The sequence below is a fragment of the Triticum aestivum genome, chromosome 3A, assembly GCF_018294505.1.
Source record: "Triticum aestivum cultivar Chinese Spring chromosome 3A, IWGSC CS RefSeq v2.1, whole genome shotgun sequence".
Classification (NCBI taxonomy): domain Eukaryota; kingdom Viridiplantae; phylum Streptophyta; class Magnoliopsida; order Poales; family Poaceae; genus Triticum; species Triticum aestivum.
The window spans coordinates 751,974,551-752,000,616 of NC_057800.1; the positions used below are offsets into that span (position 1 = coordinate 751,974,551).

Sequence of the window (26,066 nt, forward strand, 5' to 3'; positions counted from 1 at the left end):
GCATCCCAATATCTCTTCTGTCGGTCACAACTCATAGCAACATTGGTCCCAGCCCGGGGTGACCAAGGTGCCTATCCTAGAACACATTGACCATAGTACTAGCAAGCTGAGGTGTCATTCCCTGTTCGGGGTGACCATAGTTGCATTATCCCACCCCACCCCTCCCATTTTGTCGCCTGGCTGCCAACATCATATTGTAGCAACACATCAATCGTTACCTCGCAGAGTGGCTATGTCCAATTGCCAGAGGCAGTGTCCCATGCTTCGGTTCACAGCTTTGAAGCCATAACCATTGTCGGTTATATATTCGGCGTATCTCGTAGTAGGGGTCCTAACCTAGGCGTCTTGGTGCGATGGAAACATGGACACAAGGTTTTACCCAGGTTCGGGCTCTCTCAAAGAGATAATACCCTACATCCTGCTTTTGATTGTATTCATATGGGGGGATAGTACAGAGTACATGTATCTACCACGAGATTGTTCTAATGAATATAAGTTGATCTATTGACTAGCCTGGCCTCGTTTTATATAACACACCGGAGGACTAGGGTTTTTAGGAGAGTCCTTGGCTTGAGCGCCAAGTCTTCTGAAGTCTTCCTTGTATGCGACATGCGCTGCCTAAAGTGGCCAATTAGTGAATCGCCATGGCGGTCCTCGGCCCGATCCAGCTGGTTGGGAGACGACGTGGTGAGTACCCCCTAGTCCAGGACACCGTCAACCATGAAGGGAAAGGTGGAGAAGGAGGCCGATGACGTGCATCGAGGAGCGACTCTACCGGAGAAACTTTTATGTTCATCATCGGGATCACCAACACTCTATTCATCATCCGGATCACCTTCTCCATCAACATCTTTATCAGCACCATCTCATCTTCGAACCCTAGATCGTCCCTCTTGCTCAATCTTTGTGTCAAAGTTCATATTGGTACCTGTGATTATTTTATGTGCTGATTACACGCTTCTAGTTGATGCATAGGACAATTATTTGTGAAAGATTGTTATGTTCAGATTGTTCCTCATATATTCATAGCTACTAATCGTTATCCATATGATGTCTTGTGAGTTGATCCATTAGTTCTTGAGGACATGCGAAAAGTCTTATTGATAGTTGTCATGTGAAGTAGATTACCATTCAATGTTTTGATTATATGTCGTGTTGTTCTTCCTCTAGTGGTGTTATGAGAACATCAATCGCATGACACTGCACCATATTTGGGCCTAGGGGAAGGAATTGTGGAATCAGTTTGTTGATGATGGGTTGCTGGAGTGATAGTAAACCAAACCCCAGTTTAACAATTGTTCGGTGAGGGCTTTTTGGATCCAATTGTTTAATGTTAAGTTAAATTTAGCTTGATTACTTCAAATGTAGGGAACGGTTTATCAAATGATAGGCCTTCGATTCCACATGAATTAAATAAACTTCGAATGTAGTATAAAAAACACGAACAAAACCCTTTAACGACGGTACAACATAACTTCCACCAATATGGTTGGTGGTCCTTCTCACTATGTTGTCAAGCTACCCAAGTGACACATCACTTTTTTTCCAGATTAAGCATGGGCCCTTGCTTGGATCTGGTAAACTCTTCTTTCATTCATTGCTTATAAAGTACCAGCAGATTGTGCTTTGTGGACACCCCGGAATGACATCATCCATGAGGGGAATGCAAGGCGTTGACATGCAAGTTTTCATGTCATACACCATGCCCCAATCCCTACCTCTCCCACCGATCTATTACACACAATCACCCTTGAGTCCCGGAACACCTTCCGCATATATCGACACTGCATTGTTCCTCCCAAAAAAACACTGAGTGTCCCCTTAAGTTTGCCACAATGTCCCAACATGGTTGGCGCTGGGGGTCATACCTCAGACCAAATACTTTGTCATGTTCTACAAGGGAACGACACCCTCCTAGAAGCTGCAAACTAACCATGCAGGCTGCATTCCTCCACATTTGGTATATGCTACCATCGCATAACACAAGGTTATTAGCACTAGTGAAAGTCGATATTGGATTATATGGCGGGGCGAATCTGGTGGCGGCGTCGAACAGTAGGTTGCTTCCCACATATGACAATAGTGTCTCTATAGTGGCTGGTGCGTTTAGATTTGTCTCATGTCATCTTGATGTTCCGCTTGTTATGCACTACCTGATGTGCTAATGTGTGGCCCTCATGGATGACAGAGTTCCCTGCGGCGGTGATGAGGCAGGCGGAGCACGTGGACATCTCCAAACCGAGTGAGGCAGTAAACCATACCATATCTGTGGTAGAGCAGGTTGGCGATCTGGTCTTCCTTGGCGAGGCGGATGGAGTCGAGGACGGCCCACCTCCTGGCCCCAGCAGTAATGTAGGCAAGCCTATTGATGTCACATATCACAGCGGCGAGCAAGTCGTTAGTGGTGGGGTTGGGTACAAAGACCATCTTGGAGATGAGCGGCTGTCGTAGATCAGCGGGGGCAGGAGGATCTCAGCGGCGATGACTGGGTGGACAAGGTTGAGGAGACCATGACTGTCGTTGATGCAGACAGAGAGGGCGAGCCATCCGCCGCAACAGCCAAGATAGGTCCTAACCGAGGAGATTGTGGTGAGCTTGAAGGAGCGGCATGCAGCAGAGCAGAGATTGCCATGAAGAGACGGGTTTGAGCCCGAAGGAGCGACACGTGAGGATCGAGGCTACAATGGTACGATGCTCTATGGCGGTGGTGATGCAGCGCTTGCCATGGTCGTCGCTGTGGTCCACGAGCAGCGATGACAACGGCGGAGTGAGCGTGGAACACCATGTTGTGCAAGTTCCCCGCGCACCCGCATAGCACTTGAGGTCGTCAAGTCCGTCCGCGATGCGGCAGACAAGCTCCGGTGGCAGGTCTACCCTGGCCTGGCATGACAACATGGTGGGGCAAGAATTTTGGCGAGGTTGGGGAATTTCTTATTGAAAAACAAGGGGCTTTCAATCAGACAAAGATAGGAAGAAAGAAAGAAAGAAAGAAACGTAGAAGTTGAGTGTCCTGGCCTATGATGGAAATCTTTTAAAGTGTCTGACTGAGCCACGGAAACATGCATGGAGAAATTGCAGTAGTAGTTGTATATATAATTTAATTAATTTTTCCAGAAGTCATGATTTCCTTCCGCCAAATCAATATAGAATTTAATTAATGCTTTGAGAAATTACGCAAAATACTCAAAAAAAATTCCTTGGTAAATAGTGATTTCTTACTCTTTTTGTTGTTGTTTTTGGTAAGTCGTGATTCCTTGAAAATAGACATATACTCCATCGGTCCCGCATTAGCTGGCTTAGATTTTACTAAGTAAGGATGTATCTAGACACGTGTAAGTATTGGATACATTTGTATCTATACAAATATAGATCAACTAATTTGGAGCGAAGGTTGTACAAAATATTAATGCTGCTCAGAAATCACAGATTTGCTTCCAACAAACAACTAAAATATTTTTCCTATAGCACTAAAGTGGCATGGACACTTAAATTTTGGCCAACACTCCATGTGTGAAAACGGACACGCTCGGTCATGCAATGTGAGACTGCTACGTCTCCAACATATCTATAATTTTTTATTGCTCGATGTTATTATAGTATCAATCTTGGATGCTTTATATACATTTACAAGCAACTTTATATCATTTTTTGGGACTAACCTACTAACTTAGTGCCCAGTACCAATTGTTGTGTTTTCTTCTTTTTTGACTTTGCAGTATATGAGTACCAAACGAAGTCTGAATGTCACGATACTTTTTGGATATTTTTATGGCAATAAGAGACCCTGGAAACTTCGAGGAGGATCGAGAAGACAAAGGAGTGGCCCACTAGGCACCAGGGCGCGCAAGGGGCCTTGGGCGCCCCCTGGCATATAGTGGGGCCCATGAGCCTCTATTTGACCTGACTCCGCCTATATAAATACTCTAAAATCAGGAAACCTACCAGGGAGTCTACGAAATACTTTTTTCACTGCCGCAAGCCTTTGTTCTCGAGAGATCCCATCCGGGGACCCTTTCTGGCACTCTGCCGGAGGGAGAAACAATCATGAAGGGGTTCTTCATCACCCTTGATGTCCCTTCGATGATGCATCAATAGTTTACCACAGACCTATGGATCCTAGTTAGTACCTAGATGACTTCTTCCCTCGTTTTGATTCCCAATACAATGTTCTCCTTGGTGTTCTTGGAGATCTATTTGTTGTAATGACTTTTGGCGGTGTTTTTGCTGGGATCCGATGAATTGTGAGTTTATGATCAGATCTATCCATGAATATTATTTGAGTTTTCTCTAAACTCTTTTATGCATGATTAATAAAGCTTTGTATTTCTTCTCCGATTTATTGGTTTGGTTTGGCCAACTAAATTGATTTATCTTGCCATGGGAAGAAGTGCTTTGTAACGGGTTCGATCTTGAAGTGCTCCATCCTAATGACAAAAAGGGTAAAAAATGGGATTTATTCCTACATGTGTTTATCTAGTCTACATCAGGTCATGTTGCGTAATGCATTACTCTATTTTTCCAGGAACATAATACACTAGATGCATGTTGGATAGCGGTCGATGTGTGGAGTAATAGTAGTAGATGCAGGCATGAGTCAATCTACTAATTTTGGATGTGATGTCTATGTATGATCATTTCCTTGGATATGAATATAATTATTTGCTTTTCAATCAATTGCCCAACAGTAATTTGTTTACCCACCATATGTTATTTTCTCGAGAGAAGCCCCTTGTTAAAATATGCCCCCGGGTCTATCTTTTATCATATTTTAAAACTAAAAATACCTTGTTGTAATTTCCTTTTATGTATTCTATTTTGTATTTTTGTTCAATCTATATATCAAATACTATACAATTTATCTTGATCCTAACCGTTGAGGGATTGAAAACCCCTCTACGCGTTGGATTGCATGAATTTGTTGTTTGTGTGCATGTGTTGTTTACATATTGTTGCTTGGTTCTCCTACTGGATTGATAAGCTTTGTTTCATAAAAGAGGGAAATACTTATCTCTACTGTACTTCATCGTCATATCCTCTTTGAGGAAATCCCAACGCAGCTCACAAGTAGCAGAGGCGTCCATTCCGAGTCATGTCGCCTATTTTAATAGTCAAACGCTTCGTCCCAGCTCCCCTCCTCTATCTCCCGTAGGTCCCTAAAAAACTAAGACAAAAATAAAACGTTGTTAAAACATGGGTTGTTGCCACAGAAACACCTTTCACATCAAGCAGCAGCTCACCATCCCCTCCCACTCCAACACCACACCCTCCAGCCAGCTACTATGGCGGTCATTGTCGTAGCATCCCTGCAAGCCAGCCCCCACATCCCATCTACAAGCTGCCGCATCATCGGATGGCGTCCCAGCATCTCTTTTGTTGAGGTGTCATTCCCTGCCCAGGGTGACCATAGCTGCATTATCCCACCCCCACCCCTCTCCCAATTTGCCGCTTGGCTGCCAACATCCTATTGCAGCAACACATCAGTCGGTACCTCGCATAGTGGCTATGGACAATCGCCAGAGGCAGCGGCCCATGCTTCAGTTCGGCATTTTTAAGCCATGACCATGAAGGGAGAGGTGGAGAAGGAGGCCGATGATGAGCATGGAGGAGTGACTCTACCGGAGAAACTTCCATGTTCATCATTGGTATCACCAACACTCTATTCATCATCAGGATCATCTTCTCCATCAACATCTTCACCAGCACCATCTGATCTTTGAACCCTAGATCATCCCTCTTGCTTAGTCTTTGTATCAAAGTTCATATTGGTACATGTGAGTATATTATGTGTTGATTACATGTTCGTAGTTGATGCATAGGAGAATTATTTGTGAAAGATTGTTATGTCAGATTGTTCTTCATATATTCATACCTACTGATCATTATCCACATGATGTCTTGTGAGTTGATCCATTAGTTCGTGAGGACACACGAAAAGTCTTAGTAGATACCATTTAATGTTTCTATTATATGATGTGTTGTTATTCCTCTACTGGTGTTATCAGAACGTCGATTGCATGACACTTCACCATATTGAGGCCTAGGGGAAGGAATTGTGTAATCAGGTTGTTGATTATGGGTTGCTGGAGTGATAGTAACCCAAACCCAATTTATCAATTGTTATGTGACGGGATGTTTTGGATCCATTTGTTTAAGGTTATGTTAAATTTATCTTGATTACTTCAAATGTAGGGAACGGTGAATCAAATGACAGGCTGACGATTCCACACGAACAAAATCCTTTACCGACGGTGTCGGTGTCAAAACCGGCGGATCTCGGGTAGGGGGTCCCGAACTGTGCGTCTAGGCGGATGGTAACAGGAGGCAGGGGACACAATGTTTTACCCAGGTTCGGGCCCTCTTGATGGAGGTAAAACCCTACGTCCTGCTTGATTAATATTGATGATATGGGTAGTACAAGAGTAGATCTACCACGAGATCAAGGAGGCTAAACCCTAGAAGCTAGCCTATGGTATGATTGTTGTTCGTCCTACGGACTAAAACCCTCCGGTTTGTATAGACACCGGAGAGGGCTAGGGTTACACAGAGTCGGTTACAATGGTCGGAGATCTACATATCCGTATCGCCAAGCTTGCCTTCCACGCAAAGAAAAGTCCCTTCCGGACACGGGACGAAGTCTTCAATGTTGTATCTTCATAGTCCAGGAGTCCGGCCGAAGGTATGGTCCGGCTATCCGGACACCCCCTAATCCAGGACTCCCTCAGTAGCCCCTGAACCAGGCTTCAATGACGACGAGTCCGTCGCGCAGATTGTCTTCGGCATTGCAATGCGGGTTCCTCCTCCAAATACTTCATAGAAGATTTTGAACACAAAGGTAGTGTCCGACTCTGCAAAATAAATTTCCACATATTGCCATAGAGAGAATAATATTTACACAAATCTAATCTGCTGATGTATTTCGTAGCGTGACATCACACCACGGCCAAGTCTTTATTCGAATCGTTTTACTCTCCCACCTCAGCGCGTTTTGCGAGGCGGTTTCCTTGGCACGTCTTGTCAAAGCAGAGATCATGTCCCCTTATTCCGGGATTCTCATCAATACGGGCGTGGGTAACCCAACCTTACCCGTTGGTATGTTTTCTCGATCAAAGGCGAGTCCCAAACGGTCACGGGGAGGGCCCTTGGTATTCAACCTCTTATAAAGAGACCAAGGCCTTACTCCTTTCTTTCAATCTCAAACGAGTTCGCCCTTCGCATCGAGTTCCAACACCCAAGGCTCCAGATTTCAGGCGCTTTGAACCTTCGGCAATGTCCAGTTCCGATCTTCGAGGCCGATGGATGCCCTCCTCCGTCATGGAGGAGGACATGCTGAAGTTGAGAGAGGCCAGGTTCTTGACCGGCGAAATCTCGCATAGGCTGCCTGCTCAAGGGCAGGCCATTCCCACTCCCAAACCTGGTGAGAGTGCGGTTTTCATGTCACACTTCCTTCGGGGGCTTGGCTTCCTGACGGATCCCTTCGTGAGGGGGCTCATGTTTTATTATGGGCTGGAATTTCACGACTTAGCTCCAGAGTCCATCCTCCATCTTTCCTCATTCATCGTCGTGTGTGAAGCCTTCCTCCGTATTACTCCTCACTTCGGACTATGGCTCAAGACCTTCAAAGTAGAGCCGAAGATGATCAAGGGACGACACGCGGAGTGCGGAGGTGCTTTTATAAGCAAGAATTCTGGTGCTCCATGGCCAGAGGGCTTTTTTCAAGGGGAGTCCAGCTTATGGCAACAAGAGTGGTTTTATATCACAGCTCCCAGGAGCACCAAGTGGGTGGCGCTGCCTGCTTTCCGCTCGGGTCCCCCGCCACGACTGGCGTCATGGGTCAATAAGGGGCTGGACTGGGGGCCGGCAAAGGACGTGCCCCTGTTGCAGGGCCGCATCCAAGATCTCCTAGAAAGAGTCATCAGTCTGGTCGTGGTGACCCAGGTTATGTTAATTCGCCGAGTTCTGCCCTACAAATGTCGACCCCTTCGCCTGTGGGAGTTCAACCCGGAGGGACCACGAGTTCTCCAACATTTTCTTGGCATGACGCCTGTGGATATGTACAAATTGTTCTTCGGACCACAAGTAGTGTGTCTGGTTTCTACGGAGTACGCAGGTCTGAGCTGCAATCGTCCGGATACTCAAGTAAGTATCCTTGTGCCCGAACTCGCTATCCGTATATTTATCATAAGATTGCCCCTAAAAGAGTTGTCCTTTAAACAGGAGTGGATAGCAAAAGCAAAGATAATCAGGTGTTCGGCCCCCCTCCCCGAGACCACGCCGGGTCTCGTGCTAGTCAGGATGTTGGTGGTTGTGCCTTCAAAGGAAAGCGAGGGAGGGGACAAGGAAGCTACAGCCTCCTCGAAGGAGTTTGTCCGGAAGGGAGGAATCAAAAATTCCTCTCCTCGGGGGAAGAAGAGGACCGCCTCTGAAGACCCGGAGACCATTGCCTCAAAGCGGGGGAAGAAATCTTCGCCAGAGGGTCCTGTGATGGGGGATACTTCGGCCGAATTATGCCCTCAAGGGGATCAGCCCTCCACCGAGCCGTAAGTAGAGAGGAGTTTTCTTTTTAAGAAACGAGAGAAATCCTTGCTTTATATCTGAGAAAAGTAATCGAAATTTACCTTGTAGCTCGGACTTTAGCCCTTCTCGGCAGAGCTCGTCTTCGAGGGATCTTCTTCCGAAGATGATGGAGAGCGGAACGCCTCCCCCTGCCGTACCGCCTTGCGACGCGGGCGACCCTGAGGTATCGTAGCGGAGGGTTTCTCCGAATCCAGCAGGGCCAAAAGGTAGTCATATGGCCCCCCAAAGCCCTCCGCGTCCAGCCTTCGAAAAGGGCCATCGGAAGAGTCCGGTGCCTTCTGGTGCGCGGTCGGAGGAGCTGAAGGATCTGCTAGGGCGAGCATCTATCTCAGAGGAGCACCGTGCATTGATGGGTACGGTGATTCAGAGGATTTCATCCATGGAGAGCGGATTGCACGAGGCCGTCAGGAGTTTGCTGACAGGTTTTGAGGTACGCAAAATAAGGTACCCTTTTTGGACATTTGCGCGTAAATAAGATGCGCCCTGTGTAGATAGTAGCCCCTGAGACTCTGTGCGTTGTCAAAAGTGACGGCGCGCAGAGGATCATAATCCCAGGTCTAATATGCCGCCTTCATACGTAGGTGGCGAAGTGTCCGGTGGCAAGCCGGACTGACGAATTTGCCAAGCTAAAGCGGCAACTTGAGGCAACCATAGACGTGACATATATGCATCGGAGAAACGAGTCACACATAGCATCTATGCACGATGGCATAGGCAAAATATGCAGTTGTCTTCAAGCTAAATCTATTACAAGGCTTCATAGAGCCCACAAGATGGTTATGCCTCTTCCCTCGCCGGTTCACCTCCTTCTGCTGATTGGAAGCCAGGATTAGACTAGTCAAAGCCATTCAGGGCAATGAACTCTGCTTCATCGTCAATCAGGCCGGCCGGATCAATTTCCCGAGCAAAAGTATGTTGACGAACTGGCGGGATCAAATCTGTCACCTTATAAGAGGGAGTCGCCATCTTCTTATTTTCCAAATCAAAACTGGCTGATATTTGTCAATATTGGTTTCATCTCCAAGAATAGTCGCTTGAGGTCGAACTCTCCTCTCGCAGAAGTCATCTTGTTCAAATGGAGTTCCTTCTTCCTTCACGGCCGGGTACCCCCTCGCTACATCCGCCGGGTCTAGATCTGGCACCCAGGCTTTGGAACGGCTCAGGGCAGTCAGGGCTCCGGCTCTGGCATAGGATCATTTGACCTCTTGAAACCTGGCGGGTAATATTGACAGCTTCTTCAAGACATCGCTCAACCGATTGGGTCCTTGGTTGGCAGGAGAGATGATGGCAAGTGCTCATTGAGCGCCAGTGTACAATTGCTCCACCAAAGTATAAACCGCCTTCAGTTTGATCACACTGTCTTGGCTTAGATTTTTGCTTCGTGGACCTGTGAAGTGTTTTTTGTACAAAGTCTCAGCAGGCAACTCATAGTCCGGGTCAAAAAGAAGATGTAAGTGATTAAACACAGGTAGCTTACCAAAGATGGCAGAGACCATTTGGGACAACCGATTACGTAAGCCAGAGAGCTCGGTGGTAACCTCCTCAAGAGCCGATTTAGCTTTTTCAGCATGTTGTGTTAGCAGCGTCTTTTCCTCGGCCCATGATTTCTTCTTTACCGTCAAAATGGTCTTCAATTTTTCTGTTTCATAAAAGACTCAATTGGAGTTTCGAATCAGCAGTCTTGATTGCTGCCTCTTGATCCGCCAACCGGGTCTTTGCATCAGTTAATTGGGAGCCCAATTCAGATAGGGCATTCTGCAAAACATATACATGTGTTTCAAGGTTTAAACACAAAGTTATAAAGATCCAAGTCTCAAGTACTTTGCACCGCAATACCACTTGACACTTGGGGTTAATGTCTGCCAAAACAACCTTTTATGATTTTTATCTGTTTCAAAGTCCCAAGTGTTTTACAAAGTAATAACACTTGACACTTGGGGGCTAATGCATGATATTCAGAAAGTGTTTGAAGATTAAAACCAGATTACAATATTTATTGGACTGGCAAAAGACAGCTATGAAGTTAAGTACCGGTTCATTTATGATAAATTGAGCCGGTCCTTGGGGGCTACAGGTGAAGTTTATACTAATATGTTGGACGTCAGAAAAATCAAAAGGTAAAGCTTTAGCCTATATCGTAAGTCTACAGATCATTCAGGTTTTCCATAATCTAAAGACTTGGGGGCTGGCAGAATATAAGTAAGACGGAAGAGTATACCTCATACTTTAGCTGCAATTGCTTGACCATCTCGATTTCCGAGTCACGGCTGGAGTGCACACGATTGAGATAGCTGGACAACACATCATTGACATTGAGATGGGTGTAATGGGAGACATCAAAGCGCACCTTCTGCTTTTCTAAAGCTTCTTGTTTAGCAGTGTGTCGAGATAATACGGTGGGGTTCCCTAGCTCAACAAACCGGCTACCAGTAATCAAGACGTCAGTGTCAGAGGTTGTCGATGGGTTAGCTGAACTGGATGGTTCAGTTATAGCCGGGTTGAGAGTGGTCTCATCAGCTGACGGTTCAGGAGGGTCCGATTGAGCCGTCACAGCCAGATCTTCTGGCGCTTCAGTTTGAGGGGGAGAAGTTGGCATAGCCGGTTTAGGTGCAAGAACTGACGGGTCTTCCACCGGTTTAACCACTTTCGCCTTCTTGGACTTGGCTTGGCCACTAAGAAAGATTTTATGAGATAGTTAGTGCAATGGTGCAATTTTTAAAGACATAGAAGAAAGATGATTGTTTCCTTACCCAGGGGCAGTCTTGAAGGCCGGAAATTGTGTCTGAGATGAGTCGCCAGAAGAGCGAGAAACCTCCTTCAAAGGGCAAATAACGTCAGTAATACAAGAGAATAGATTCATTAATGAAAGCAAAAGAGGGATATAAAAGAGACCTCATTTTGGCGTTTTTGAGGAGTTTGTTGTACAACAGAAGGCGGCTCATCATCGTTACGGGCTTGACGACGGCTCTCTTGTTGCTGCTTTTTCAAAAGAAAATGAGGGTCCAAATAAGCCAAAGGGTGCGAGAACCTTACTTTCCGAGCTACCAGTCGAAGTTTCTATCTTGGCAAATGGTCTGAGTTGGAGGAAATAATTACCTCTTCTAAGCCTATTAAAAAATTGGAATCAAGGTTATTAAAAAACTGGCTAAGGGAATCAAGGGCTACCTTCGACTCAGAATCATCGAGCTTTAGCAGGTCCTCAGCCGTGATCTTTTTCTTCTTGGACCTCTGGGTCGTCTTTTTGGCGGTTATGGCGGTGGCTCTAGCCTTCTTGGTGGCTTCATGATCGTATTTGGCTTTCCAGAAGTCAGATTTGGCCTATAAACAAGTAAACAAGATAAAAGGTCATGCAAGTATTTAAAACTGCTGAGCAAAATACAAAGAGAAAAAAGGTCAGGGGGTTCTTACCTCAGGTGCCGGGTTAAGTTTGCAGAAGGGGTTTAACCCGACTTTACTGCAATCTTCATATTTTCCGTTCACCAGAAGAGTTGACATTGCAACAATATCTTCTTCAGTAAGTTGAACGGAGCTGTGACGAAGAGAGTCAATTGGGCCCCCACCATATTCATACATTAATTTGGATCGACGGCTTAGAGGGATGACCCGCCATGAGACCCAGCAACGAGTCAAGTCAACCCTGGTTAAGCCATTCCCCAATAAGCTGTTAATCCTTTTAATTGATGGAATAAGCTTCTTGCGTTCAGTGGCAGTGAGCTTGTCAGGGAGCGCAAACTTGGAATTGAGACGCTCCACGCGATAACCCGGCAGTGGTTTCTCATTGGCTGGTGGAGTGTCTCGACAATTGAACCAGGTCTGATTCCAGTCTTTGGGATGACTCGGCAAGACTATTAGGGGAAAGACGGCGCCATGTCAGCGCTGAATTGAGATGTCTCCATGTTCCAAGCTAGGGCCATTGGTGCACTCGTTCTGGCGGTTCCAATAAAAATACTCTCTAAAGAGTTCCATAGTCGGTTCTTCTTGAAGATTTACTTCACAGAGAACTTGCAAGTAGTAGATATTGGATATGGAATTGGGACCAAGATCTTGAGGGTGGAGTTTGAAAAAATGAAGAACGTCTCTGAAGAACTTTGAGCCGGGTGGTGAAAAACCTCGATTCATGTGGTCAGAGAACACAATAACTTCACCGTCTTTTGGGTTAGGCTGTTCCTCGACCGGGCCAGGTGCACGGTAAGACATAACATTTTTCCCTGGCAAAAATCCTATGGAGAAGAATTCCTTCAAATTATCCGAGGGAACCCAGTTGCAGACAGTCGGTGCTTTTGACGCATGATGTTCAAAAGATGAACTGAAAAGAAAGTAACATGCTGGTTCAATTCAATGATAATGGTGAAGTTAAATGATGATGGTACAAAGGAGTAATGGCGGCTTAAGTAAGGGCTAATGTCATATAAGGAAAAGTAAGCCGGCGCAATAAGCCGCCATGACTACAGATATTTGAGAAATGCTAGAAACAGATTCGGCTAAGTGTTGAGACAAACAAGTTTCCTAATTGCTTGATATTATTCTAGATCAAATGGTTGTTCAAAATGGAAAATATTCTAGACCTAAAAGTCTAGCACAGAGGAGTTTGTGAGTCCTAATGAGGTCTTTATACCGGGAAAAGGGATCTACTGGTATCAAGAACAGGCACAAAACAACAACCACACAAGTAAATATCTCTTTTTGGATCAAGAAGAGGCTGCAGTGGAAGAACTACGAAGAAACTGTGATGAACTACGAAGAACACGCAGAAACCTAGAAACCCCTAATGCAGATCTGAGGAGCAAGAAGAGAACACTTACAGCCACAAAATCTTCCGCGGAGAGTCGCCACCGTTCTTTGGACCGATTCCGGTTGATGCAGCGGCCAAGGTCGACGGAGGTGAGGTGCTCTCTGACGGCGGTGGAGCTCAAGCAGCGGCGGAGGTTGCGAGAGGAAGGAGACGAATAAGAAGGAAGGATGAGAAAGACCAGGCCATGCCTATTTATAAGGGGGTAAGCAAACAGGCAGGTGCAAAAATCGAGGAAGACCCGAGTATTGAATATCTAGCTAAACAGACGCCTCGATTCTCGGAAGACATTAAAAAAAGATCCGTTGAGGATGACGTCAGAGCAGTTTTTCGTCTTTTTCAGAAGATGATGTCATGGCGGGTTACAGAGTTTTCTACGAAGAGAGGGAAATGGTTTTCAGTTAAGTATTGAAGATTGACAAAGAACAATGTTCAAAGTCAACCTGGGGCCTAATGTTGGGAATATAGCTAACAGGTAAAGACCCGCACTGGATGGGCCGGTCCAACCCCAACGGCGGGTTACAAAAGGAGCCCAGTAATATTCAAGGCGATAGTTATTATGACTTGTAGAAGGACTAAGCCCAGAGGCGGCTTAAGGCCCAATATTGTAAATCGCCGTGTGTAAGGAAAGACTTGTAAAGAAAGGCATGTAAAGAAGTCACCGAGCCGGACACGTTTTATGAACCGGCCTGGACTCTGTAGGCTGCCAGGCGTCAACCCATGTATATAAGGGGACGACCCGGCGGCGGCTTAGGGCAAGAAACAACAACTCGAAGCCATGAAAAGCATATTCGCTCCCTGGTCATCGAAACCCCAGCAATTCCAACCCAACTAGACGTAGGCTTTTACCTCCATCATAAGGGGCCGAACTATTATAAAACCTCTCGTGTCCTTTGTCCCGATTAACCCCTTTAAGCTTCCTTGTTGCAATGGCCCTACGACTAAGTCCTTTTGCTAGGACATCTGCCGTGACAATTCCCCGACAGCATCTGTGGCTACATCATCAGGGGCATAACGAGAAAGCTTACTAAACTCATCCATGTACTGCCCCACAGTACGGTTTCCTTGGCGTAAGTTGTGAAACTCACGCTTCTTCATGCTCATAGCTCCAGTTGAGACATGGAAAGGTAACAACTGCATCAAGGTATTCTGTTGCTGGATCAACTGAGTGAGCTCCGGTGGAAAGGTAAATCTGGGGTCACGTCTCGGAGGCATCTGAGGGTTTAGATGGAATAGAACTAGAATAGAATGAGGTCTAGTGAGAAAACACTACCCATATGCACATGAGACAAACACAAACATATCACTCAATTAATCAAGCAAGGGCATAAAATTGGTCTAGAACTATCGTTACAAAAGTGCTCGGACTATACTATATACATGGTGAAATAATACTACTAATATGGTGGTCGACTAGAAAAATTGAACGGTAGAAGACTCCATAATAACCGCTCCAGCTTCATCAACATAGTCATCATCGCTATCGTCGGGGTCCGAGTCGATGTCGTCGATGATGATGTAGTTCTCCGGGCAAGTGGAATCGTCATCTTCTCCTCCTGGCGCGGGGTCTCCCATGAATACTCCCAGCTTCCTTGTCAGATCGTCATTCTTCTCCACTAGTAAGACGATTTCCTCCTCATAATCTGCGCGAGTAGTCTTGAGTTCTTCCTCCAGCTCTGTGATCCTTGTCATTGCCTTCTTCAGATCTATCATGCCTGGTTTAACTCCTGGATGAAAGCTGCGATCGATCTATCCTTCCTGGTGCTGATCATCTCCCATTGCTCATCTCGGCGCCAACAAATCTGGTAGATAGTATCCTTAAGATCCTTGTGGTAAACTTCTCCAATGCGTCCCATGGTGACGTCGGCTGCCATACTCTTTCCTAGACTCAAGGTTGGTGCATCAAAGGAAAACTCTATGGGCTCAGTGACTGGAGTTAATGTCCTTCCTGGAACTTGAACTTGAATCAACCAGCGCTCCTCTTCTGGTAAAGTGGCATTGTAAGTCCCGGTGAAGCTTGGTATTCCAATGTTTAGGTACTTAGTGACTTCCTTCAAGTGTCGTCCAAAAGGTACTTCTTCATCCGGTTATGCAAACTTGTTCCTTCGGTCCGCCAAACTAAAGAGTAGAAAATGGAGAGGAGTCAGGAATGAGAAGAGAGTAGTGATCTAGGGCTTTAATTTAGTGGTCGTGTCCTACACTCAGCGTGTGCTCTGATACCATCTTGTAGCGACCCGACCTCAAACTGTCAAGTCTCTGTGCTTCAGTGTCATCCCTGGATCAGTAATGCTGACACACACAGTACTCGAAGGATTTATAACAGATTAGCAATCACACACTTATTACATCAAATGTCTTCAAAAGAGAACTTATTACAATAAATATGGCTTAAGGCCATCTAATACGATAACAGCAGAAGTCTTGGAAGATAAAGTGAGTCCATCAACTCCAACAGCATAGCTGAGATGCACGACAACGATCTAGCGAGCCTTACTCCTCGTCTGAAAAGTCTGCAACAGGATACGTTGCAGCCTGAAAATGGGTCAGCACATGGAATATGCTGGCAATGTAACACAGTATAGCAATGAATAGAATAATGCTATCACTATATTCATATATGGCTGGTGGAGGCTCTATGGTTATAAGGTTTTTGCGAAAAGCCAATTTTTCCCTACAACAAAGGAATAAGTTTTATTTTAACTATCATGGTAGTTGAAACATCATTGAGAAGGTTCCTCCAACTAAATCCCAATTAAAGTAATTCATTAACCCAACAAATTAAATTAGAGTGATGAGATACAATAGGATAATCCAAATACTAGATACTAAAGATGTCCATAACCGGGGACACGACTAACCATGATTAGATTGTACACTCTGCAGAGGATTGCGCACTTTTGCCCACAAGTCTCGATCTCCTCCGGTGGATTTCTCGCACTACATGATGTTGAGAAACGGATGACCGAGACACAGTCTTTTGTAAGCATTAACTCTTTACTCTAGGTGGACAGTTACACCTACTTTCCCTCTACATCTGCTAGCCCACCACTAAAAGAGGTCACATAACTTACTCAAACTATGCCAGAGCCCATAATGGCTTGTGGATGCACACGGATGTTTCTAGCATGAATAATCTTAAGATCCCTTTGAGCCTGGGTGGCGGATCGTAGGAAAAACACACGGGTACTCCAAGATATCCTAGGACAACACTGGATTCTCCAGTTGCCCAAACAAGCAATCCACCCAGATGTGTATTAAAGTTGCCACCTTAAGTTGAACCATTAATTAACAATCTCACATCTGTCATGGATACACTCGAACCCAATCCACGTCTATGAGCATAGCATGGCAATATAAGCATAACGTAGAAGTAACTCCCAAGGTTTGATAACAAAAGAAGGCAATAGGTTCTACCTCATCAACTAATTCCTAAACCCACAATTTAATCACATCCTAATCATGCAATATTTGAGGATTGGAACTAAGCATAAAAGCTGGGTATGAAAAGAGTATGATCAATGTGTTACTTGACTTGCTCACGATCCGCAAAACCTAGGGACTCGTAGTAGCACGCTTCGCACTCTAGGAATTCTATCGCAAACAAACCATAGCATACATAAGCAATCAATCAAAGATGCACGGGTAAAATTCGAATAAGAAGAACTAACCAAAAAGTTCAACTTAAGAACTCCGGTTTGCAAAAAGAATCACAACAAACGGAGCAACGAAACTCAAACTGCGAAAGAAACAAGATCTGATTACTAATCTGAACTAAGTCAAATTTTACAATACCAAAATCTTGCTCAAGCTGGTTAAATAGAAAGAGGATTTCGGGTAGAAGATCTAGGCGCTTGAATCGCCTGATTCCGATAAACGAGCGAAAAGATAAACTAAAACGAAAATCGGATCAGAAATCGCGATAAAAAATAATCATGAAAAACCCGAGAAAAAGAAAAACAGACGAATAGGCTAACGATGGAACGTTCGTTGTCTGTGACTAATGGGCGAAAACCGTTCGTTAAAACGAACGTACGAACGAACGTCTGCTAAATAAACTAAACCGGGAAAGCCAACGAACCGATCAAAACAAACATAACTAGTTTTAAAAAAACCGACGGTTTTTACCTAAACTGGAAAAAAACCGAACGGCGAGATTTGCGAAGTCGGGCGCGGCTCCGGCGGCTTCCGGCGAGCGGGGCGACGGCGGGGTGGCGCAGGTGGTGCAGCGGCGAGGCGGGCGGCCCGCTGGGCGGCGTGCTGGGCGGCGGCGGCGCTAGGCGACGGCCGCTGCTGCTGCGGGCTGCGGTGGCGGGGTGGGGTGGCGAAGTGGGGGCGGGGTGGCGGCTTATAAAGAGGGGAGGGCAGCGGTGGCGGCCTGTCCGGGACGGACACGTCCTGGCGGCGGCGCTGCTCGGGAGTCCTCTCCCGAGCCGTAGCGGGAAGGCGCGCGGCTGGGCCGGCTGGGCCTCAGCCCAGTGCGGTCCCGCGGGAGTTTTCAAGAAACAACATATTCCGCCGAAATAAAATCTGAGAAAAATAAAAAATCTAAAAATAACAAAACAAATTTTCACCGTCTAAATAAAATATTTAGAACAGGGTGAACATTTTCTTGGCCTAAAATGGAATTTTGAAAAAATGCACCTTATTTTCCAATTCAAATAAAATTCCAATAGAAACCCAATAAAAATATATACTCTGATTTTAATACTTTTCCTCCAATATTTCATTTGTTTTGGAGAAGTCATTTTATCTCCTCTCTTATATTTTTCTATATGAAATATTTTGGAGATAAAAATAAATAAACCAATGTGATCCTTGTTTCGATATTTGATAAAAGTCAAATATGAAAAACGTGAAATCCCCAACTCTCTCCGAGGGTCCTTGAGCTGCTTACAATTTCGAGGATCGCGAAACGAAATGTAACAAAATAGGATACGCATGAATGACCTATGTATAACATTCCAAATTGAAAATTTGGAATGTCACAAGTGGCATCAATGTAGATGAAATCCTCGCCAGATGAAGACTACGACGTCATGTCGATGTAGTCAGGCAACGTGTCGAGGCAGTCGGCATCGTCCCTAGGAGGGGGTTTGATGAAGATAGCGACGTCATGTTGATGTAGCAGCCTTACTCGTCGAGCCGGAGATTGCTGATGAAGGCCCCGAAGGAGTTCATGAAGTGGTGAAGGTGATACGGTGCAGGAGGGTTCTGGGTGAGGTGAAGTTGGATGGCTTCTAAGTCCATGCAGATGATCCTCGCGTGCCTCTCAGACACGGGGTTCGAGGTCGGCAGGTGGAAGTGGTACTTCTCCCCCGGTTTGCCGTCGGTCACCGGCGGGATCATATCAAGCGAGAGCGTTGGTCCATGGGACACCAATGCCTTAAAATGCTTTTCAGCCATAATATGAAGTTCTTTGACCTCGTCGACGAGGTTCGCTGAAATACATCCCTTCCAAGTGCATTATCCACAAAAAATAAATTACGGAAGCGTTATCCAAACGCTCCATCTATATAAAAAACACGTATGTAAAAAAATGTGCTCGAAGGGTACCTCCAAGTGGTGAGCGTGACCTCCTTCTGGGTTTGCATCCTTGTCAGCTGGGCGTTTCTTCTCATGCCCAGAGGTGGCTGAGACGACCCCAACGCGCGAGCTCGTCGGTGCGGATGATGAGCTCTTGGCTTTATCAAGGACTACATGGCCGTGGTGATGGTGACCGGCGGTACACCACCTTGTTGAACTTCTCAGCACCGGGCGCAGGCCATGACAGGGGAGATGAGTCCCTGGATGACCCGTCGCCGCGCCCGATGTTGCGACCTGCCTGACGGCTACTCCCGCTGCCGGACGCCTGAGAGGACCCTAACACTGCCGGGATGTGGATCTTCAGCTTCGGGTTGGAGTTGGTCTTTTCCTGAGCGCCTGCTTCTTGGGAGCCGTAGGGTTGCTGCGCCCCATGTCAAGCTTTGACCTGAGTTTAAAAAAAAAAGTGCATCAGTACGCAAGCACTTGAAGCCTGCTACAATCGAGCTTACTCTTAAGAAAAAAGAGTACGCAGGCAGGGCAGCATGCTACGGCAACTGATATGATATATGCTAAGAAAATATATATGAGTGTGCATGCTGGCCAAGCGCGCTACTGGAAGAAATATATGGTCTATTCCTAAAAAAAAGGAGGTCGGTATACAGGCGGACGAGCGATGCTACTGAAACTGATCTGTGATTTATGCTGAAAAATATGTGTACATCAGTATGCACACACATGAGGCCTGCTACGAATCCAATCTACGCTTAGGGAAAAGCAGTATGCATGCATGACCGTGCTACTGCAAGGGATCTATGATACGTTCTCATAAAAAGGGTTACCATGCTACAACTGAAGCCATGTGAAGAAAAAATCAGAAGTACCCATGCGTCTAACCGTGCTACTAAACAGATCTATAACTTATATGTCTGCACGTGCATACATCATAGGTTAATTGCATCTAATTCGAGCAAAGAAGTTAACAGGGTTACAGGAGAAGGAGTTGTACCTTCTCTACGAGTTGAAGAAACGGCTGCTCCACGAGCATCGACCTGAGAAATTCCTCGAGACCGACTGCTTGAGTTGGAGAGGCGGCTGCTCTCGACTATGAGCGGCGATGTGTAGATGTCCCACGGGGATGTGGGTTATATAGGCCCTTGGAAGATCTAAACCGGTTGCCAGAGATCATGTTTGTTCTGATTCTCCAGGGAGATAACAAACTGGGTCAAGAGCAGCCGTGACTTGAAGATGCATTCAAAACAACCGCTCAGCGGATATTGCAAAAAATAAAAGTATATATATTCACGTTGAAGTGACGTACGGTACTGGAATTCATCTTTGTACGGCTGCATGGTTATCCTCTTGTGCCCCCATTTCCGAACCAGGAGCTTTCACCGATCCGAGTCCGGTTCGCTTCGCGCTTGAACTCAACTCGGTGAGGGGGTATTTGTTCGACGCAATTTTGTCGTCATTGTATATGTGTTAAGTACTCCCTTCGTTTCTAAATATAAGTCTTTTTAGAAATTCTAATATAGACTACATACGGAGCAAAATGAATGAATCTGCACTATATTTACATTCATTCGTATATAGTTCATATTCAAATCTCTAAAAAAAACTTATATTTAGGAACGGAGGGAGTATCAAATATGGCATTGATACGTGGACACAAGTTTAAACATGCATGACCCCCCCCCCCTCCCCCCTCCATTTCAAAATAGATGACCCAACTTTGTACTAACTTTGGTAAAGTTAGGACATCTATTTTGGAACGGACAGAGTAGTTTTCGCTTAATAACGATGAGATTTTTGGCTAATCACCCTGGAGAATGGCCGCTGGAGCGACAACCTAGGGCCCAGGCGAGAGGGGGCCCCATGATGGAGTATATATATATATACTAGAAGAACGTCCGTGCGTTGCAACGGGCCCATATTAACTTTAAGAGTTCAATATTAATATTCTCATACATATCAAGTGACATTGGTGATTTTTTTTACCATCAAATCCTCACACACACACTCTTCCTCGCTCTTCCTCACTCTCTCTCCTCCTCTCCGTCTCTCTCTCTCTCTAACACACACACATATCCATCTTATTGGGTACGGGACCATAATCCATCTATTTCACACACACGCGCGCTACTGCATAACAATATGAATTATGTGTATTATATTTGCCACCACAACTGAGGGAATTAATTTCATGTAAATCGGTCAGCCACAGCTCCTAGAATACGTGGAGGAGGTGGCTAGGGTCGGCGTCGGCAGCGTCCGGCGCGGGCCACGGGCCCGCTTCCAAGTGCGTCCGGGTCCTTCAAGTGCCGCTTCCACGCACCAACTCCCATGGCCACGGCCACGGCCACGGCCAGGGAAGCCGCCCTTCTTCGTCCCCTTCACCGGCCGCGGCCAACGCGGTGCCGCGGTGCCCGGCCTTGCCATCCTCGTCCTCCGGCACCGTCGCGACCCAGTGATGCAGCCCAAGCATCGGCTTTGAGAATCAAGAACGCTCGACAACGGAGAGGGAAGGTAAGATCATATACATGTCATAAGAAAGGGAGTTTATTTACTGCTCCATCAATGTATTGTTTTGTAACGCCCCGGACACACCCGCCAGTGGTCGTTACTCCTGGCGGGATCTAGACTGGCCCCACAGATCAATACTAGTCTTTTCTGCGCACTTTGTCCTCACTCGTGCGCACCCGGGAGAAACTTCCCGGTCGGTCACCATCCTGAAACTACTCCAAGCTGAGCTCGCTTAACTTTCAAGTTTTGTCCGAATGGGCTCCCAGAAAAGAAGGAATTCCTTATTGATATGAGTAGTCTATCATCCCTAATAAGCCAGGCTATCACATACAGCCCCACTCAGAGGAATCGACGTCCTCGTTGGGCCACAGGAACGTTCCCTCTTGGCACATACGTCTGTGCTTCGAGTCCGGCAAATGTGCCATGCCATGTGCCACGACGGTTCACAAACGTCATGCACAACATGACCGCGCATCTATCAGCAAACATCCGTGTAACCGCGAGGGTCGGTTCTGATACCACCTTGTAACGCCCCGAACACACCCGCCGGTGGTCGTTACTCCTGGCGAGATCTAGACTGGCCCCACAGATCAATACTAGTATTTTCTACGCACTTTGTCCTCACTCGTGCGCATCGGGGAGCAACTTTACGGTTGGTCACCCATCCTGAAACTACTCCAAGCTGAGCACGCTTAACTTTGAAGTTTTGTGCGAATGAGCTCCCAGCAAAGAAGGAATTCCTTATTGATATGAGTAATCTATCATCCCTAATAAGCAAGGCTATCACATGTTTCCTTTGTTTGGAGATTGATTACCATCCGTGAGTCAAGGTAAGGTTAATGTCATTGGGCGATTTTTCTGAAAATCAAATATTTGTTTTCTAATTAGTGTGATTGAGTGATTTAAGGTAAGATTAATTAATTCAAATTTGATCTTTAGAGATTGTTCGTGATTGATTCTACATTACTAAATAACTTACGTCAGTATGGAAAGTTCTGATCTGTTCAGATTTCTTTTGTTGTGTGAGAGGGTGATGTGAAAATAAACCGATGAAGTGGGGAGGGGACTGTTTGACGTGTTTTTGCACTTCCTGCTTTCAGAAAATCTAAGTTTAATTTTAGTTTCTTTTTCAGTGCAAGTTATACACATCTATGATCGGGTGTGCATGCACATACATATACGCAATAGGCAATCCTCGATTCGGCTGTACGTGCATGCATGCACTTTGAGTTTTGCTCATGTTACTAACTAATGTATACTTGCACTAGATACTCGGTGGTGTAGTCTTACATACATGCAGGCTTACACTTTGGAAGGCCAAATCCACGTCTATACCAGCACCCTGGCCCACGCGTATTTATACATCCCCGAATACCCGCATATTTACGTAGCCAAAAAAAGAAAAGGGTAAGCAATACACGGGAGAAGATATTTGGTATGTATGTGGGGTTTTGGTTTTGCAGAAGTATGCGCCAAGAAAAATAATGAAGGGATAAGCAGCGAAGGTAGATGGATTAGTTGCAGTCCATATCCCGTCCAAGAAAATCGGCAACAGCCGAACGGCCGTGGCCTTGCTGCACGTCGCCATCCATCCAGCCACCCTGCTTCCTGTATATACAGATACAAAGCACGACCGGCAGAAGGGTTCACGCACGGGGAGAGGACGACGGCCAGAGTGGGAGGATGGAGAAACACCCAGGAGACGCGCCCCTGCGGCAGCGTCGATGAGAGTTGGCATCTTGCCGGAGGAGATGTACAGGTGCTGCGGCAGCGCCGAGGCCGATCAGACGAGGAGAAGCGGCGGCGCCAGGAATGACGACTCGGAAACTGCCCAATCTTGGTCGGCGCGTCGGCAGTGGCCACGACGCCCTCATCATCCTCTTCCTCCTAGTAGATGTGTTTTCTTTGTCATTGTTTTTCCAGGGTTCAGGGAGGGGCGGAGCTCACGTACGCAGGATGCAGCAGCGGGAAGGAGGTACGCACGAAGAGAAGACGCGCCCGATGGCGGCAGCGTCGACATGCAGATGAGCGATGTGCCTTGAGGGGTCGAAGGGAAACCACGACGCAGCATGCTTGTCGGGCAGCCCACGCGACCTGGTCCTTTCCAGCGGCAGCACGTGCGGCAAGGAGATCACGGAAGCCAAAGGAGTGATGCGCTCGCCACTATGGTGGCAACACACGTCAAGATGCGAGACCGTGGCCACCGCCGGCGCCCTCGCACACACACACACACGTACCCTTGCCTGTCCGGCCGGTGGCTGCGCCAGTGACAAGGAGGACGGGCAGCAAGCAGAACACGCTGGTGGCGACCGACCTACAGATGAGCGTGTGACAAGATACAACATGGAGTACCATCTCTCAGGTCAACTAACAATAAATATATTCATCTCACTTGTGTATCAGCCGAAGAAACACATACGTACAAGGGTCCAGGAGCAGCACCTGGGCATGGAGGTTTGCAGCAGCTCCTCCTGCGTGGCTCGTCTGGGTAGTAGGCAGGAACCCAAGCAGGCACCCTCGAGCGGACTTGAAGATGGTGGCATACATCCATCCATTAGGACTCGCACCAGGAGGCACCGGGAGGGATCCAGAAGGAACGCCCCAGAAATTGTGGCAGCGATGGCAAGCTGAGGAGGAAGAGATGCCGGCCACGGCGGCGATCTACCCACGGCAGGCGCCCGAGGAGATGAACAAACGGGAGAAGACCAAGCCTTGCTGACTAACTCTATTTGTTACTATGCCTTTCATCTATCAGATGCTACACAAGAAGAACAGCGGGAAGGCTGAGGAGTCCGGCATGCACAAACATCAGCAGAGAAGACAAGGCGGAGACGCGCCCCTGGTGGCAGCGACGAGGAGATCGGAGGGCGTGCCGGAGATGGAGCCACCAGTGGCGGTGGAGGACGATGACATGAAGGTCGACGGCACCAAGGTCTCCATCACCCCTCACGTCCACTTCGTTACCGCGGCGCTGTAAAAGACGACATGGAGCGACGCCACACCGCCGCCCACCGTTGATGTCGTCGAGCCGGCGCCATGGAGGTCGACGGCACCGAGGTCACCAACGCCGTTTACATCCACTTCATCAAAAATGGTGCCGCGGAAGACGACGACATGGAGCACGCCACAATGCCGCCCACCATTGATGTCCTCAAGCCGGCGCCATGGAAGATGGCGACGCGGAGCTCAATATCATGCAGCCCGTCGTCTACCTTGTCACACCAAAGAGATGCCGTTCGAGATGGAGACCTATGGTTCGCCGTCACGCACTTCGCCCGCTTCATCGAGACATAGAGGACGAAGCAGTGGAGCCTGCCTGGACGCCGCCCGCCGACGACTTCGTCAAGCAAGCGCCGGCAACAACACCGACACGACATGGAGCTCGACATCATGCAGCCCATCGTCTACTTCGTCACACACGGATGCCGTTCAAGATGGCAACCCGCCATCACACGCCATTCATTAACTTCATCAAGTAGGCGTCATGAAGGGTGACGTCACGGAGCTCAATATCACGCAGCCCCGTCCTCTACTTCGTCGCACTAGGGGGCACCCAGGCGTGGACGCCACAAGGCTGCCGCCCTTCACAACGCACACATCCATCTATCAGGAGATCCATCCATTCACCACGCACGTCCTAAGAGAAGACTCGCCAGCGCCACATCCATTCGTCGCCGGCGCTACATCCATCCAATTCACCAGGCACCAGCTAGCCATCACGCCCATCCATCCAACACATGGCAAACCCATTCACAAAACACCAGGGGCAGAACACATCTTGCAGGAACCGCAGCCGCAACGGAGACCGGCGGCCATCCATGCAAGGGCGGCAAGGACTTCGACGACATGAACACCAAGCTCATTTTTCCAGATGATGAGATGATGGTCTAATTACAGTTTCTCTTGCATCTCTCTCTGCCATCCAGCATACATGCACTACACGTAGAGTATGTGCCGGACACCGGAGACGATGCTTACGTGATCGCGTCGTCGCCGCCGCCAAGGACGACTGCACCGTATCAGAAAACTGAATCGACATCGTTGGGGGTTGTCTACGCCAGGCCCTTCACTTGTAGGTGTCACGTGGCTGGAGATTACTCGGGAGCACCGGAGCTCTCCAACAACGCAGCCCAACCGCTAGCCCCGGCGCCCTACCATGGCGGCCTTCATGGCGCTCGGTGAACACTTCATGGTGTACAGGCGACTAATAGGGCCACGGTGAATAGGTTCATGGCAAAGGGTACACCGGCGTACATGTTTTGCATCACGCTCTTGGAGGAGACGAAGTGGCGGAACCGAAGCTCGCTGACGACGCAGCCTGAAACTCGCCTTTCCCTTCACGGCGTACAGGTCCTTGGTGGAACCAATGTCCGCGAGGACGGGTCTAAGACCGGCTCTTCCTTTACGAGGCACGCGTCCCCGACGAATAGGTCAATGGCGTACAGATCCTTCGTCGAGCTGGAATTTGCAACAGCGCTGTCCAAGGCCGGTCCCTCCTACGAGAGGTGCACCCACTGTGGCGTACAGAGCAGCGACGTACAGGTCCACGGCGTGGCCAGCGTACAGGTCACCCCTTGGCGTAGCACCAGCCCAGCGTGACGTGGCCTCTACAACGCTACCTTTGCACAGCCTCGTGAGGCGGCCCCCCTTTGTCTTGGCG

The 26,066-nt window shown here is 47.4% G+C and overlaps 1 pseudogene; it reads right to left on the minus strand.

Moving 5' to 3' along the window:
* Nucleotides 1–1,590: 1,590 nt before the first annotated feature.
* On the minus strand, nucleotides 1,591–2,895 carry LOC123057390 (uncharacterized; annotated as a pseudogene).
* Nucleotides 2,896–26,066: the final 23,171 nt, after the last annotated feature.